This window comes from Typopeltis vanoorti, chromosome 10 (genome assembly GCF_054136105.1).
Source record: "Typopeltis vanoorti isolate ZY-2024b chromosome 10, IOZ_Tvanoo_1.0, whole genome shotgun sequence".
In the NCBI taxonomy this organism is placed as follows: Eukaryota; Metazoa; Arthropoda; class Arachnida; order Uropygi; family Thelyphonidae; genus Typopeltis; species Typopeltis vanoorti.
This window is the reverse complement of record NC_143558.1, coordinates 109,905,183-109,922,653: the sequence shown is the minus strand read 5'-3', so window position 1 is coordinate 109,922,653 and position 17,471 is coordinate 109,905,183. Positions and strand designations below refer to the sequence as shown.

The 17,471-nt window shown below is 36.3% G+C and overlaps 1 protein-coding gene across 2 annotated transcripts in view; it reads left to right on the top strand.

Annotated features, from left to right (window-relative positions):
• UGP (UDP-glucose pyrophosphorylase) overlaps positions 1-17,471 on the top strand; it is a 243,987-nt gene that overhangs the window by 187,103 nt on the left and 39,413 nt on the right. The gene's annotated exons all lie outside the window — the stretch shown is intronic.

Genomic DNA, 17,471 nt, shown 5'->3' with positions numbered 1-17,471 from the left:
AAAACATAATTTCTTGGTTATAATTTTGGTTAAACTTTAATTGAAAAGAAACATTCTGAAGTTTTGCATTAAAAAAAAAAATAGAATAAATCAATAAAAGTTTGGCTGGCATTTGTTTAATCAACATTGAAAAGGTTAGTGGCAAATCTGATTGATCACTCTGAATATGCTAAGAAATAGCTAAAAAGAAATTCAAATTTTTAATCAGCATTTCCAGAATTTGTGGTTCTATGAAGTTCTGATGAACTCGTAACAAAATAAGTTTAGATTTTAGGCTTATGCATTGTCATTATTATAATTACATTACATTTGGATCAAATAGAAAGATAAAAACAGAAAATATGAATATACATATTTGCCATTCAAAATATATATATATATATATATATATATATATATTTGAAAGGAAAATCATGGAGTCCAGGGAAATCCTCCTTAATCCTGAACATTTGAACAGCAATTTGAGTTACAACATCCCTGATAGCCATGCTGCAGTTGTTCAATACTGTCGTTCACGGGAACTTGCAAGCACGCATGCAACAAACAATAGCGCGTTGGATAGAACAACTTGAAAAATTCAATGTTTTTTGTGACAATTATGTATTGCATTTTTGCCTGTAAATCTCAGTTTTTTGTAACCTCAATTTTTATTATTGTGTTCTACCTTTAGTGGATACCTGATGAAGTCTGTAAAAGGCTGAAACTAGTTGTATCATTTTCATTAAAACTTAATATTTTATCTTGGTTTAAAGTCAATAAATATTTATTCAAAAAAAAAAAATTATACACACACACACACACACACACACACACACACACACACACTAAAACTAGATACTAAAAATCACAAATTTAAGATTTGATTGTCTCTAATCCATTGGACTGTGTCCCGGGTAGCCTGAAACAGGTACATCAATATACCCTTAAAACTCCACAGTGGGCAGTCCTGGATAATATGATTGACTGTCTGTTGATCAGCACCATGTTGGGGATTGACACAAGCCCCACTTGTACATCATGGTAGCACATCTGGCATGGCATGTTCTCATGTGGTTGAGTGTGCTCCGTTGTCAACTGGGCAGGTCATAGCCATGGGCCTATGTTGTGGAGTCTGTAATGAGGTGTCCATTTTTTATTGTTGAAGTAAGCCAGTGATTCTTCCATTCAGTTTCAGGAGAATATGTATCTGGTTGCAGAGTTTTCCAGATTGGGTTGTGGGACTTTAAGTGAATAGGTGGTAGATTTTGGAGGTCCTCATGGATGGGTAAGTTGTTATTTCCCATACATTTTATCAACTCTCTGTTAGCTGCAGCTTTTCTCCTTATGTCTGGTGGTAGACTGCATGCAACCTGTGATAATTCTCATGTTATCGTTAAGTTGCACATCGATCTTCCTGACATGGTGACTCGAATACCACACTTGAGCACAGTATTCTGCACAAGAGTACATTAGCATGGGCAGCAGATTTTAAAATGTTGGCTCCTGCCCCCAGCCTGAACACACAAGCTTCTTGATGATATTATTCCTAGTTTTTAGCTTTTGGCAGACATTTTCCAGGTGTTTCCTGAAGGTTGGCGATCTAAGGTGACGCAGAGATATTTTGGGTTGGGGTTGTGCTTCAAAGTTTCTCCTTTGAATGAGACGTTCAGCCATTTATCAGCTTGATGATTGTTCAAGTGAAATGTGCAAACCTCAGTGCCCTTTCTTTTGTCATTCCTAGTATTGCCTTATTGTACTGATGATGTCCTAAGATACCTAGGACGAAATATTTACGTAATAAAAAAAAAAAAAAAAACCTCCTACTGTGGTTCACGTGTGTTAAACTCATTAATTCTCCACAGGTTTCTCTATATAATCAAGTTTTAGAGGGATTTGGGTAGAGATGCCATTTGGTGTAATAATTGTACAGAACTTCAAGGTCAGAACTGAGCACAATCTCAGACTTTAGTCTGAATTAGTAATGCTAGATTGTCTGCTTTTGCAAACTTTCGGAATGAGGTTTGTGGCATGTCACTAATGTACAAATTAAAGAGGAGCGGAGCTGGCACAGAGCCCTGTGGTAGTCCATTTTTTAGTATTTTAAAGGGACAATTGTACCTTGAATTTGCTCTTTGATGTCATGCACTTTAGGATGTTAATCATCTTTCCGTCTTGCACTACAGTTGCAAATTTCAGTATGAGTCCATTCACCCAAACTGTTTCATGTGCAGCAGACATATCTATGATTGCTACTGAGTTTTAAGGCCTTTTTTAAAACCAGCTTCTATATGTGTAGTAAGGACAAATACTTGATCGCAGCAGCTGCGAGAGTCTCTGAATCTGACTTGTTCATTTGGTACTATGGGTAAATTCGATTATAGAATATATATTAATCAATGGTAAATTCGATTATAGAATAATCGTTCAAAACGTTTATAGGGAATACTTAGTTAAGATATTGGTCGATTGTTTGCTGCATCAGTGGGCTCTTTTCCAGGCTTTAGGATCTATAACTTTGCTTCTCAGGAATTCCTTTGGGATATTCCCACTTTCTAGAATTTTACAGAAAAACCGCAAGAGCCACTTACGAGCATTACTTCCAAGATTTTAATGAACTCAGGGTATATACCGTCCAGCCTGCTGTTTTGTTATTTTTCAGTGATTTAATTGTTTGAATCAGTTTTTTTTTCAGTAAATGGCATTGAGAGGTGGTTATTTTGTTTGACACTTCCATAAACATTGATATATTTGGTCCTAATTCTTTAGAATAGGATGCACTAATCTTTACATTGTTAGATGTTTGCTGGATTCTAGTTATGCTATGTCTTTAGGAGTGATCTCAGTGACTTCTTTCTGCTTAGAAACTGATGCATTTCTGAGTTTTTATAGTAAGGCTGAAGCCTTGCGGCTAGAGTGGGTAAAGTCTAAATTTTTGGTTGTGGTTTTCCAACATTGGCATCATTGTTCATTAAGCATTTCTAAAATTCTTTTTCCAATTTCAGGATCTAGATCTTTTTTGTATTTTTTTGAATAGTTCCACAGTTTCAGGAGTCCAGCATGGAGGAGTGTATTGTTTCCGGAAACTTCTTGGTATATATAGTTTTGCAGCACCTATGAGTACTCCTACAAAACGTTTGTAATTTTCAACTTCAGGTTGTACCCAATGGATATTAGATTCAATTTGTTTCCAGTTAGCTTTGCAAAAATTCCATCTTGGTCTTTCCACAGATTGTATAATTGGGATTTGTGTTCTTATAGTGACTATAACAGGTTGAGATCCTGGAAAGTTTTTGAGTACTTTCCTATCAGTGGGTAAAGGATTATCCTTGGCATTACAAGTGACAAAGCAGACGTCAGGGGTTGAGTCTCTCTCTTCCATCTACCTGATTTAAAAGTTCCAGAGTCTTTTGCATCAAAAACCAGTGATAGCCCAAGTCTTTCAGCCCATTCTATCAGTCTAGTACCGTTGATATAATTTCTGTAATAGCCCCAGGAGTAATGTTGACTATTAAAATCTGCTATGTAGACTGCTGGATGTTGGTGAGCAGGAAGAGCTGGGATAGACCAAGTTTGTTTTGGTGGTTTGTAAATTTGGTGGATTTGGTGATCTGATCAAGGCTTTTCACAATGGAATGACAACTATTTTTATCTCTGCAGGTCATTGTCCTTCTCAGTATTGCAGCATTCCTCTGGGATACATTTACCAATTTGCAATACCTTTTGCACTTTCTCCAGTACAATTGCTCCAACAGAACTTGCAGCCTCCCATCAATATATCCCAAACTTCAAGATGTTACATTTAGCTGCAGTAAACCGATAACTCCATTCATTTGCCCATATGTCCAGTTTATTCAAATCCTCATGCAGGGCTACCACATCTGCACCATTATTAATAACCCTTCCCAACTTCACATCATCTGCAAACAATTGAATATCCCCTTGCAATCCACTGACAATGTCATCAATATAAAAGTTAAACAGTAGGTCCCAGTAATTAGTCCTGTGGGATCCCACTTGTAACCTTCCACTTCTTTAATATTGCCCCCCCCCCCCATATACAACTCTTTGATACCTATCAGATAGCCAATCCTGAATCCATTTCACTAACCTGACATCTAAACCCATGTGCTGTAATTTAAATATCTTGTTATGTGGCACCCTGTCAAATGCCTTGGTAAAATAAAAAAAAATGCCAGAATATGCCTTTCCTTCATCAACTGTTCCTGTCACTTATTATAAAAGGTAATCATATTACTAAAGCAAGAGTGCCCCTTAATAAATCCATGTTGGCTCTCACAGATAACATTACCCTCTTCTGCCCAATGCTGTATATGGTCCCTCACTAATTTCTCCAACATCTTAACAACTACTGATGAAACACAAACTGGTCTATAATTTGATACTTCCGGTCTGTTACTATCCTTATGCAACAGTAGTATCTTACCCTTCTTCCACTCCTTGGATACCCTTCCCATGCCTAGACTTTCATTGAAAAGTCAAGTCAATGGAGCTGTCAGCTCTTTAGCACATTCTCTCAAAAACCTGTGGTGAAATTCCTTCCAGTTCCACAGCTTTATTGACATCCAGAGTGCTCAGTATTTGAAACACTCTCCTCTTGCACTTCTAAGCCTCGAACCTTCCCTATCCCTCTAGTATTAAAATCATCTTCTCCAGAATTAAATACCCGAATAAAGTGTTCATTGAACAACTCTACTATGTCCTTTGCATCGGCCACCCTATTCCCATTTTGATCCAACAATCTCATTCTTCCAGTCATTTCTCCTCCTCCTCCTCCTACTGGCCACAAAGCTAAAAAATTCTTTATGATTTTCTTTGGATCTCAGGGCCAATCTCTTTTCATTTTTCCAGTTTTGCCTTCCTTACCATACTAGTTACTTTCCTGGCCTGAGTCTTATATTCTTCATGCATCTGCTCCCCCCCCCCATACCTTTTCCATAACCTCTTTTTTACCTGCAGTTCCTGTTTGATATTGTTTGTCACCAAATTGTGTTCTCTTCTTCACTTGCAGTATACAGCTTCTGTTGCTGCTAACAAATATTCCTTCACAAGTTCGAAAGCACTGATGATATTTTGCACTTCCAATTCCTCCCTCCATGTAACTGTCCCAAGTTGATATCTAAGACTATTATAATCACTTACCACATACATTCCTTTCTCTTTGTCCTGTATGTCTATTCACCTTCTTTCCAAGTCAAAACTACATGGTCACTCTCTCCAGCTGAGGGCAGAGATGCCATCTCAGTTATAATCTGCTCTTTTGATTCTATGACCAAATCTGAAACTCCTGAACCTCATATTCTTTCTACTAATTTGAAAGTTTATTTTTCACTTGGTTAGACTAAAAAATTTAGTTTAATCCTTTATCCAAGTGTGAGCAAACAAAGTTTGTGCCTGAAAGTATCTTGGACTGGGGTAAGGTAGTACAACACCGGGCAACTCTATGCAAAGGTGGAGCAAGCTAACATTCACTCCTATCTCAGTATCTCCCATAATGCAAAACACATCTCCTGCGGATATGTATAATGTTATGCATTAAGGGAAGGGCCACTACCCAGACTAGTTTCGACCCCTATTGAGGTCTCTTCAGTGGGAGCCAGCCCAAGTGGAGATACCAGGCAGAAGCATTAGCAAGGTCATCTCTACCTATACGAGTTGCCTTTGGCAACTCGGTGTGCCACCTTTTTTATTAAATTACTCTGGATCTAGAGAAAGATGTTGAAAGTTTCTTTTTCACTTGGTTAGACTATAAAAAATTTTTAGTTTAATCCTTTATCCAAGTGTGAGCAAACAAAGTTTGCACCTGAAAGTATCTTCAGGACTGGGGTAAGGTAATACAACACCAGGCAATTTGTTGCAAAGGTGGAGCAAGATAACATCACTCCTATCTCATTATTTTTACCTTCTACTACTTGTTGTCTAAGACATTTGTCCCTCAAAAATTCTGGAAATTCCATTCCCTTATTACTACATGCAGTTTCCTCTTCCCAGTTTATATTCTTGTTGTTAAAATCTCCCATAACAATCATTCTTCTTGCACTTGCCAAGGCCAGCTGCCTAAATATCTCCTGCTCTTCATCCTCTATGTGCCCTGGCTTGTAGCAACACCCCACTAAATGTCCTGTCCTGCCCACCTCTATCTCACACCATATGCTTATGGTGTATCGTGGGCAGGACATTAGTGCTATTGCCCTTCAAATCTTCCGTTCTGAGAGGACATAAGTCATCACTTATCATAAGCAATACTCCACCACTGCAGTTCCCCTTCCTGTCATGTCGAAAAGTGCTATACCCTGCTACTTCTATTCCTGTCAGTATATCATCTTCTCTCAACCACCTCTCAGAGATCCCAATAATATTTGGACAGGCTGATGCTGTCAGCACAACCAGTTCATTTCCTTTATTCTGGATACTCCTGGCATTAGTATAAGGCATTGTCACTGTTTCTATACCTATCATTATCCCCTCCTGTCTCCACTGGATTCAACATTAGCTGATGTATTCCTCCTCCCCAAGCACATATTTCCACAAGACACCACCATCCACCCTGATAATTCTAGTTTCCCTGCATTGACACACTGACTTGTTAAGAGTATTCTGGATACTCCTGGCATTAGTATAAGGCATTGTCACTGTTTCTATACCTATCATTATCCCCTCCAGTCTCCACTGGATTCAACATACATTAGCTGATGTATTCCTCCTCCCAAGCACATATTCCCACAAGAGACCACCATCCACCCTGATAATTCTGGTTTTCCTGCATCGACACACTGACTTGTTAAGAGAACAGCATTCTCTCCAGATGCCTATGTCCTTTCTCATTCAAATGCAAGCCATCTCTTGTATACAGTTCCTTTCTGTCCTCAAACATCCCCTAGGCATCCACATATTCCAAACTTCTCTTTCGACACATTCTGACTATTATACTATTCATTATTGATGCTCTTCTCTGTTGCTCTGCATTATCATACCTGGGCAACACACTATCCTCCCTCTCTCTGTCTTCTTCCATACAACCTGAAGCATGTACCTCAGATTGCTTGCCACTCAATTCACACTGCCTCCCAAGTGATTTGCACCCACCATCAAAATCATCTCATCCATCCTTTCACCTTGTTTAATTCCCATAGGTACACTATCTATTCATTCCATCTGGCAAACACTCCTCAGCCATTCTATCTTACATCACGGATCATTGAATATCCATACATCACATCTCTTATCACTCTGTTTCTTCCTTGCTCACCTGAATCCCTCACTTTCTTTCTTTGTTCCCCTACTTACCTGTTGTCCTGTCATCTCTCCATCCCTGGTTCCAGCACTCTCGCACATTCTTCTCATTCCCTTTCTTTTACTGGTCTTCTATTCTCTCCCCTTCCATCATTCCCATCTCTCTATCTCTCACTCTGATTTACTTTGCATTCATTGTTTCCAGTCACGTAGTCTCATCCTTCGTGCTTCCCAGCTCATTCCCAAGGCATTTCACTTCTTTCAGCACAGCTATCTATCTCTGCAAGCTACCCACTGTTGCTCACCATTCCTCAATTAAGATTATATTAGTGCAGAGTTATGCAAACACTGCTTCCCTCTTTCTTTTTTTGGATTAAGATTAATTAATTAATATTAATTCAAAATAAAAATGTTAGAAAGAAGACCAAGAAAATTTGCTCAAAAAAAAAAATTTTGTTTTTGGCAGAAGTTTCTCTAGGTATATATTTACTTAATGGTTTATTAGGGGTAGAAGTGATATAAAAATTTGAAGAAAGGTCAGTTCTTTTCATATTTGTATATTTGTGTCTAAGGATCTTCATTTTAACAAATAACAAAGGCTAGCAGAGCAAGAGGGACAATGGTTTTTACAAAACAAGCTTCTGACTAGATGATATTATATACATGAATATCTTCCTGTAAAAGTGCCATTTCTGTAAATGGCAAAACTTAAGCATTCGTCAGGCTGGTATTGTGTATTTTCCACAGCAAACTTGATTCATCACTGTGTATTACTTATCTTGCTTAGAATATAAAGTTCATTTTCATAAATATGCCATGTGGAAACTACATGGTGTATAAAACAATACTAAATGTTAGTTCTATACCAGGCCTGCACAACTTGATTGTCTTTGAGGACCAAACCCAACTTGGACCACCTGACCAAGGGCCAGATCACTTCGGACCTTGAATCTTAGACTAGTCCACTGCAGCTAAACTTAAGTAAATTTGTTAGTAGATCTACAGTAAATACTAATTAATATGCATATTTAAATTTTTTAGAGAGTTACATTTAAAATTAAAATCAAAATTATTTACAAACAGATATAGCCGCAAAATTTCTCAATAAAAACCACTTAAACATAAACACAAAGTTTACTAATAATTTCATTGAGAATATCACACTTATTCTCAGTGAAATATCATTGACCATGTCACAATGTGACACATTGCATTTCTTTGTTGCCAATATTTTATCAAAGTTTGGTGTCATGTTTGAAGTGGCATTTCTTAATATGGCCTCTAAATTCATATCACTTAAAGATGAACGCTGTTTGGTTTTGTTCAAGTTCATGACCGAAAATGTTTGTTCACAAGTATATGTGCTCCCAAACATACAAAATAGCTGGTTGGCAGTATCCAGCAAACTTTTAAATTTATCCTGATCCAGAATAGAATAAAACTCTTGTAAAGTACTCTCCCTATGCTTGAACTGATAGTTTTCAGAACACTGGAGATCAGTAACTTCCATCTGGAGTCCGACAGGTAAATCTCCTGCTTCGACAGAAAAATCCTCAATCACTTTTATACAGACTTTGTCTTCATTACTCAATGGCATTCTTTTTTGAAACTACTCACTTAGAAGTGATATGTGCTTCTTATATTTCACACCCACCATTGAATGATATTCAGATGGAATATTCTTTCAACAAGTTAAGAAATGTGACATATCCCCCTTAGCAAGTTGATTTTCAAACAAACTTAATATCATTTTGAATGCCTTTATAAGAGACATGAACTGAAAAACAAACTTATTTTTTTCATTGAAGCTGTAAGTTAAGGTCATTCAAGTGACCCAAAATGTCACACAAGAAAAATAAATCTTGATTCCATTCTTCATCCATTATTTCTGGGAATTTTTCCATATCTTCTTGAGATTCCAAAAATTCAACTAGTTCATTTTTTAGAGCGACAAAGTGTGACAAAACTTTACCGTGGCTCAACTGACGTACATCAGTGTGGTATGGTAGATCCCCGTACTCTGTATCATTTTCTTCTAGAAACACCTGAAACATTCTGTGTTTCAAACCCCGAGCTCGAATATTATTGACCAGAGCAAATACTACTTTAATCACATGATCAAACCGCAAAACCTTTGAACATAATACCTGCTGATGAATTAGACAGTGAAATTTTGTCAATGGTCTACCTGCATACTGTTCAATAAATGTTACAGCACCAACATTTTTTCCACACATAGATGGGGCACCATTGGTGCAAACTGCTACTAAATTCTTGAAATTTAAGGATAGTTTCGGTTACACACATCTTTACATTTTCTGCGATCTCCTTTCCTGTTGTTCTTCCTTTCATTGAACACAAACCATCAAGCTCCTCTGTCACCTCAAAATTCTTATTAATGCCTCTTACATATATTAAAAGCTGTGCAGTATTTTTCATGTCAGTACTTTCATCCGTAGCAAACGAATAATAGACAAATTCACTAGCCGATTTTTGCAGGTTATCTTTAAGATCCTCGGCAATATCAGCCACCCTGCGCTGAACAGTCATACGGGACAAACTGATATTTTCAAAATTATTTTTCTTATCAGGACACAATTCGGAAACAGCAATAATCAGACACTTTTTTTATACTCTCCCTCAGTAAATGATTTGCCAGCACAAACTATTTCTTTTGATATTTTTAAGCTTACCTTTGTGGCAACTTCATTTGCAGATGTCACTTTTTTAAGGGCTTGTTGCTTACCGCTAAGGACTTTCAATAACTGCTGCTTTTATTTACTTTTCACTTGCATCCAACTTGCCAAGGTTAGGATGTTTCGATTCAAAACGACGTCTCAAATTGTACTCTTTCGGCATAGCAATAGATTCCCGGCAAACAATGCACACTATTTTGTCCTTGAACAGCATAAAAAAATATTTGTTTGTCCACTCAGGGTTAAATGCTTGATGTTCCGAATCTATTTTACACTTTTTACTTAGGCTCATTGTGTCGAGATTGACAATATTAATTACAAAAAAACTAATGTTGAAAAACTCACAATAATGCAGGTTATGATAACAGTTATGTAATGCATTGCTCCAGCTACAACCAACCACTACACTGCCAAAGCCAGTCAAGGCACGGGCCAACTTTGTGTAATACAATTAGTTCTCGTTCGTAGACATCAAGTCATTATCACGGAGATGTAACTTTGAATTTTCCTGCAGCGACACTAGCGCTAACAAAACCTCAAAGCGATTGTAATAATTTGTTATTAAATACGACAGTGTTCCGAATTACTCCAATGCAGTTTATTGTCGAGATGAAAGAAACATGACTGTGACATTAATCGCATGAACGTAAACATGCAGTCTTAGTAAAAATTTAAGTCAAATCATCTAATTTCATATTCCACCATATGATTGATTAATTTTAATCAGGCAGACGGGCCAAAATAAATATCATTGTGGGCTGCATGCAGCCTGCAGGCCATATGTTGTGCAGGCCTGTTCTATAGGGAAATTATTATTATTCCTGACACCTTCAAGGAGTCCAAGGACTCATTGTGGGAGGACACCTATGACTGTCTCAACCACTACACTGAACCTCTACTATGAATCATCTCCATCAACACTATCTACCACCCACCTCCACCAACTGGTATTCTATATCTGTAAATTGCGTGTGTTCTGAAGGGCTGATTTGTCTGTATGTGGGATGAAAAACTCAAGTTTCCAGGAGAAAAAACCCTGCTACCTCCGTATGAGATCGGCTAACTCACCTTCGTTGAAAATCGTCCAGATGAAGATTCCTCTCATCTCAACAAGAATCGAACTTTGCAAAAGCTTAGAAATATAGTTGAAAACAATTGTTCTTTGAGATGAATTGGATAAAGGGAATGGCTATACAGTGATGCTGCTGGATTTTACAAAGATGTTTGAGAGGATACCATATGGAACTCAGTTATGCAAATTGTAACAAATGGGAATGGATATGAAACTCATGATATGGATACAAGGATGGCTGATGGACAGATACAAAAAAAAGTATTATTATTATCGTTACCATTATTATTATGGGCTACTCGTGGAGTCCTTAGTCTCATCGAAGAAGGCCCTAAACATCATGTGGGTTTATTCAGTTAACAGTAGGATTAAAGAATCCACTCAAATAATGATTATTTTTGTGTACAGGGCTTCAGATGTATGTATGATAATAATAATCCCCCCCCCCTCCCCCAATAACAGTAGGTTATCATAATTAAACTATTCATTTTAGACAGCAAAGGCAAATATCCCCTTATGATAGTACACATTTCTCATTGTTATTCACAAAACCTTGTAATACTCAAGCCTCTATCTTTTATTGCCAGTGCCTTAAACACAAATCTTTTAGCCATTCCGAAATTGGTTAAAGATAAATTTAGTAAATTTTAATGCTAACAAAACATACCTGACCTTCACATCTAGCCTATCCTGGTATAAACTGTTATGTTCGTAGTGCCATCAACCTCAAAACAACTTTGTATTATATTTCATTCTAAACATTACTTCTTCTGCTCAGTACCTGACATTTTATAAATTTTAAATCTGAATAACTTTATTATTTTCACGTCTAGGGTGGTGTCCTAAAAACCCACCTCAGATTGTTGGATTGTATCCAGTAGAAATAAATGATAATTTTCTCACTGACTCTCTCCAGTCACATTCCCATAGATGTTCTGTTTCTGTATTATGTTTTTTCTATAAGTATTTCCATGAATGCTGCTCCACTGAATTGTCTACTTCCTTCACCAACATAACCATGTGCTAGTCAACAACCATATACTGTTTCACCTCCAGACTCACTAAACTAATTTTTTTATCATTTATACCTTGGTCTTTTGGAGTGGTCTTCCTTCAAACTTTACTTTTTCCTCATGCATAAAACCTCCAACTTTTCAAGAAAAAACACATGAACATATACCTTTCTTTTCTCTCTCTCTCTCTCTCTCTCTCTCTCAACTCCATACACTGCACTATTATGTTATAGGTCTTGTGACTTTCATGTGTAGGGTTGATATTAAATATATATATATATATTTATAAAAGGTATTTAATGACTAACAAACCGAGAATAAGTTAGAAAACTTTAATGATACAATTAGTTTCGGCTTATTGTGGCCTTCATCAGGTATCTTTGTAGATAGAAGAAACAATAATAAAAGACTGAAGATATTAAGAAAACTGAGAAGCACAGGTTAATTGTATTAGATAATTAAAAATAAAAAACGTCGTATTAAAATTCCAGTTGTTCTGTTTACATGCCATTATTTATTGTATGCGTGGTAGTAGACTCTCGAGAACACCAGTATTGAACAACAGCAGCAGTATGGCTCTCAGGGATGTTATAGCTCAAATTACTGTTTAAATGTTCAGGATTAAAGACGATCTCCCTGGATTCCACTACCTTTCTTTCAAATTCATCCTTGCAACGGAAAATGTTTTCAGATCTATTCCAGGAAACTGAGTGACCTTGAAAATTAACATGACGATTGTTAGAGAAGAGAACATGGCTGGATAAGGCAATAGCATTTGATCTTTTATAGGAGATGTCTCTTTTATGCTCCTCCATGCGAAGTTCAACAGATTTATTAGTTTGATGCTTAGGTTTAGGATGGCCTTATAAGAGATCTGATTTTTGGAAGAATGGTGAATAATGTCCTGATGTTGTACTTTTGAAGGACTTTTGCCAATTTTTGGGAGACCGAACTGATGTATGGGATTGAGATGTTACCTTTAAAATTGGTAGTTTCTGTATTGTTGTACCTAGGAGGATCTATAAATTTCTTAATTGTTCTTTTATGATATCCATTTTGTTCAAAAATATGTGAGAGGTGATTAATTTCTTTTTGAAGCTCATCTGGATCGTTTAAAATAGAGCAAGCTCTGTGTCCTAAAGTGGAAATAGTTCAGAGTTTCTGTGGTGGAAAATGACGAGGAAGACTGTGAAGATATCTATTAGTATGCGTTGGTTTTCTGTACATGGAGATTCTATATTTTCCAGAACAGCGTGAGAGTTTTATATCCAGGAAAGGAAGAGAGTTATCATGTTCTAGTTCTCACGTTAATTTTCTAATACAAAAAGTAGTCTGGCCTTTTTGTTCAATGAAAAAAGATCTTTAATTGAAAAACTTGAACAATTTCTGGATATTGATAGTTTTAATGAGTTTATTTCTAATAGTGAAACAGTAGCAACTCAGATACAGAACAATAATAAAATTACTCTTATCAGGAAATTTGAAAATCTTAAGAGAATACAGAATGCATTTGATATTACAAAAGACCGCATTAATCCAGACAAGGTAGTAATAAATAAATCCTCCCATATTCTCACAGATGCTGAAAAAGATATTCTTAGCAAAGGCCTTAATTTCATTCCTTCACCAAGGTTTATTCCAAAAGAATCTCTTCTTACTAAAATGGAAAAAGCTACTTCACTTCTGCCTACTCATTTAGCTAAACTTCTCCGTATGGAAACTATTTTTATCATTAACAATGCAAAATCTACACAAGATAACATTTCTTCAGCTGAACGACAAGCTATTAGAAATTTAAAAAAGAACAGAAATATAACAATTTTACTGGCGGGTAAAGGTAATGCCACAGTTATCCTTGATACTGAAGAATATCATAATAAGATGCTTCTACTACTTGAAAGTGACACATATTCCATATTACAGGATGATCCAACTCGGAAACTACAAAACCGTACTAACAACTTACTACAAAATACTAGTGAACTTCCTCGTGATGTACGTCTCTCTCTCTACGCTCCCTTCATCCACTCATACCACGTATCTATGGAGTTCCAAAAATACATAAGGAAAACACTCCTCTTCGCCCTATTGTTGAGGGTATTGACTCTCCAATCTACAAACTATCAAAATATCTTGCAAAATATCTCAAGTCCTCAAGTCTTTTTCCAGTAAGTCTTCATCGTTCATCAATAACACCTTAGATTTTGTATCTAGTAATAAAGATTTATCCAACAACGAGGATGATATTATAGCCAGTTTAGATATTATTTCATTATTCACAAATGTACCAACTGAAGAAGTATTATTATTAAGGATAAATTATCCAAAAAATGTTTAGTTTATTAAAGCATTGTGTTCAATCTGGCTACTTCTGATATCAAGATACAATCTACAAACAGAACCAAGGCTTGGTGATGGGGAGCCCTTTATCCCCCATTCTGGCGAATATTTTCCTTGAGGACTTTGAAACAAGAGCTATATCTTCCTCTTCATTTAAACCAAAAGTTTGGAAACGTTAAGTAGATGACGTTTTTATTATATGGAGTAATGGTGAAAACTCTCTCACGAATTTTCTTCATCATCTAAATAACCAGCATCCAAATATAAAATTCACGGCAGAACTAGAACATGATAACTCCCTTCCTTTCCTGGATATAAAACTCTCACGCTGTTCTGGAAAATTTAGAATCTCTATGTACAGAAAACCAATGCATACTAATAGATATCTTCACAGTCTTTCTCATCATTTTCCACCACAGAAACTCTGAACTATTTCCACTTTAGGACACAGAGCTCACTCTATTTTAAACGATCCAGATGAGCTTCAAAAAGAAATTAATCACCTCTCACATATTTTTGAACAAAATGGATATCATAAAAGAACAATTAAGAAATTTCTTATAGATCCTCCTAGGCACAACAATACAGAAACTACCAATTTTAAAGGTAACATCTCATCCCATACATCAGTTCGGTCTCCCAAAAATTGGCAAAAATCCTTCAAAAGTACAACATCAGGACGTTATTCACCACTCTTCCAAAAATCAGATCTCTTATAAGCCATCCTAAACCTGAGCATCATAATCTAAAATATCCTTGCGTATATAAACTATGGTGTGACTGTAACGTTCCTTATTATGGTCAAACTAATAAATCTGTTGAACTTTGCATGGAGGAGCATAAAAGAGACATCTCCTGTAAAAGATCAAATGCTAGTGCCTTATCCAGCCATGTTCTCTTCTCTAACAATCATCATGATAATTTTCAAGGTCACTCAGTTTCCTGGAATAGATCTGAAAACATTTTCCATTGCAAGGATGAATTTGAAAGAAAGATAGTGGAATCCAGGGAGATCATCCTTAATCCTGAACATTTGAATAGTAATTTGAGCTATAACATCCCTGGGAAGCCATACTGCTGTTGTTCAATACTGGCGTTCTTGAGAGTCTACTACCACGCATACGATAAACAATGGCACATAAATAGAACAACTGGAATTTTAATACGTTTTTTATTTTTAATTATCTAATACAATTAACCTGTGCTTCTCAGTTTTCTTAATATCTTCAGTCTTTTATTATTGTTTCTTCTACCTACAAAGATACCTGATGAAGGCCATAATAAGCCGAAACTAGTTGTATCATTAAAGTTTTCTAACTTATTCTCGGTTTGTTAGTCATTAAATATCTTTTTTAAATGTATCACAGTAACCGAGTCAATGCTCATGAATACATATATATATATATATATATATATATTGAGCTGTATGGCACACCAATTAATGAAATAAAATGAATGAATTTTATCAGGTTTGTAATCCAGGAGGTTTAAAAGATATTGTTAAAATGATGTGTATGGCCTTAATTGATATGGCAATTAACAAACTATGACTGACTAATAACCTCTTAGCACACATCGTACATGGCGTCCAAAATATAAGGACAAATGCTATTTCTGAAAATTACAACTGCAAATTCAGATGAATCAGCCTGTGGCAATTTCTATTACTAATGATTTCAAGTAGAAGATGAGCACACGTTCAGATTTTCGAATTGCACACAAAGGGATCACGTAGTAGTAGTAGTAGTACTCAACAGGAGAAAATGCTGTACTAAGTGTATTATGTTTGAAGGAAGATCTTTTTTGTGAAGAAATAACATGGCAAAGTTGGATGTCTCAAAGACATCTTTGCCAAAAATTGGACAGGACAGCAATGGGCTAATGTACTCTTTCCAAATCAGTCATTTTAGTTTTTGCTCTGATTCTAGACGACACTTGATCTGGCATGAAAGTGGTACTGCTTACCATCGTGAGAATTTTCTTGAAAAGGATAGATGCAGCAGTTCTGGGATCATGGTTGTGAGGCATTATGCTTAATGGATGCACCGAGCTACAGGTGAATGGAAAAAGGCCTATGACTGGTGAACAATATTGCAATGAAATTCTTCAATGTCATGTTTGATTGTTCCATGGTGCCACAGGCAAAGAATTGATTTTTATGGATTCCCACACCTCGTTGTACATGAGCAATGGAGATACTTTGAGAGACAGTGGTTATTAATTTAATTGAGTTGCCAGCACGCATCCAAGATCTCAATCCTATAGAACATGTTTGGAATACAATAGGGAGATGCATTGCCATTTGAAATTCCCCTCCAGAAAACAAACAATGCCTTACCCTTGCTCAGAAAGAGGAGTGGGCCAATTTGCTTCAAGAACTCCTGAATTGCAAGGTACGACATTGTGAAAGCTGCATTGCAGTTCAGGGTGGACATATTCCATACTGAAATGTCTTTCTGCAAAGTTTTATGTAAGCATTGTACATTAATTCCTTAACTATGTTCTTATGAAATTTGCAACACATTTTTTGAATAATATAATTTATTATAAAGTATGAAGCTGGCAATAAATTTATGTCCACATGCTGTAGTCACGAAAATTTTTTCATATACAGGTAAAAAAAGTAGTTCGTCCTTGGCTTGTGGACACCAGTATAATATGAAATATACTTAGGCATAATAATCTGATTATTATTATTATGACACCTCCAGGGAGTGCAAAGACTCATCGAGGAAGGTCACTTATTCTACAGCTTTGTCTCCTCCACTCCATCCACCAACAAACTGCAACTACACCAATGCCATCTACCTCCCACTGCTACTATTTTCACAGACAAATATCTATGCCCACAGGAGATGACATTTCCACACTTTTGGCTGGGGATATGCTAACAAAGCATATCCCCAGCCAGAACCTGCAACCAAAAGGCTGTGGATATGCTAACCACTCGGTCAATCAGACCAGCATTATTGCTTTTGATTAAAATTACATTTATAAAAATTGTCATGAACTTGTTGATATTCCTTCTTATCCTTTACTATTTTGATAGTACTAGTTTTTAGAAATGCATAGTTGTTTATGTTATTATTACAAAATTGTCATGTGCTTCCTGATATTCTT